The 1,268-nt window shown below is 37.3% G+C and overlaps 1 non-coding gene across 1 annotated transcript; it reads right to left on the reverse strand.

Moving 5' to 3' along the window:
- Window positions 1–948: 948 nt before the first annotated feature.
- TRNAS-UGA (transfer RNA serine (anticodon UGA)) lies at window positions 949–1,017 on the reverse strand. The gene has a single exon. It is a non-coding gene; the product is annotated as a tRNA-Ser (tRNA).
- Between the last annotated feature and the right edge of the window lie 251 nt (window positions 1,018–1,268).

Below are 1,268 nucleotides of genomic sequence, written 5' to 3' on the forward strand. Positions count from 1 at the left end.
AAATAAGAAAAAAGAAAAAAATAACATAAAATAACAATAAAAAAAGAACCAGGAGTATCAATATATATATTCATTAATACATTTTTTAAATATAATTTTTAAATCTTATAAGATACCCCCTTTCCCACCACCCATCCCCTCGTGTGACCCTTCACCTGACTTCCGCAGACGTGTCATATCAGTTTTAAAATTACAATTATTTATATAATGTATAGATATTAAAAAAAAACCTAATTTCTATAGCTCACTAAATAACTTTATAAAATCCGTTTTTGCCAGTTTATCCCAATATGTGGCGGCCTTTTTCCACGTATTTTTAAATTCTTCCATATCCTTTCCATGAAGGAATTCTGTTAATTTGGCCATCCTCATATAAGTCCATAATTTCTCTCTCCAATCATTTATTGAAGGTTTATTCGCTTGCTTCCAAATTTTTGCAATTACAATTCTTGCAGCAGCAAAACTATATTGACAAATAATTCTGTCATTTTTATTCAAATTTTCTTGTGGTATTCCTAATAAACAAAATGCCGGCTTTCTTTTTACACTAATATTAATCAAATTATTAGTTTCTTTTACAACTTTTATCCAAAATGTAGAGCTCTTTGACATCACATACTACCTTACACCAGCGTGGTGTAGTGGTTAAGAACGGTGGTTTGGAACGGTGGACTCTGATCTGGAGAACCGCGTTTGATTTCCCGCTCCTCCACATGAATGGCGGAAGCTACTCTGGGGAACTGGATTTGTTTTCCCGCTCCTACACATGAAGCCAGCTGGGTGACCTTGGGCTAGTCACAGTTCTCTTAGAGCTCTCTCAGCCCCACCTATCTCACAGGGTGTCTGCTGGGGGGAGGGGAAGGGAAGGTGATTGTAAGCCAGTTTGAGTCACCCTTAAGTGGTAGAGAAAGTCGGCATATAAAAGCCAACTCTTCTTCTTCCTCTAACTGCAGATGCCAGGGATTGAACCTGGGACCTTCTGCATTCAAAGCAGATGCTCTACTACTGAGCCACAGCACTACCACGATATTGGCTGTTTCATATGAAAGGTAACAATGTCCTACTGGCCAGTTTCTGGTGTGTTATTTGACTAAGGAGTGTCTAAGCAGTGTGATTAGTCAGAAAAAAGTGTCAGTTTTAGTATTTACACAGTGAAATAGGAAATGTTCACCTGAACAAACCTTTAGAATCCAATTAAGCATACATAAAATGTCACATAAATTCTCTTGGGATTATCTGAACGCTGCAAAGAAGACCTGTCATTTCCA

Source organism: Euleptes europaea, chromosome 8 (genome assembly GCF_029931775.1).
Source record: "Euleptes europaea isolate rEulEur1 chromosome 8, rEulEur1.hap1, whole genome shotgun sequence".
Classification (NCBI taxonomy): Eukaryota; Metazoa; Chordata; class Lepidosauria; order Squamata; family Sphaerodactylidae; genus Euleptes; species Euleptes europaea.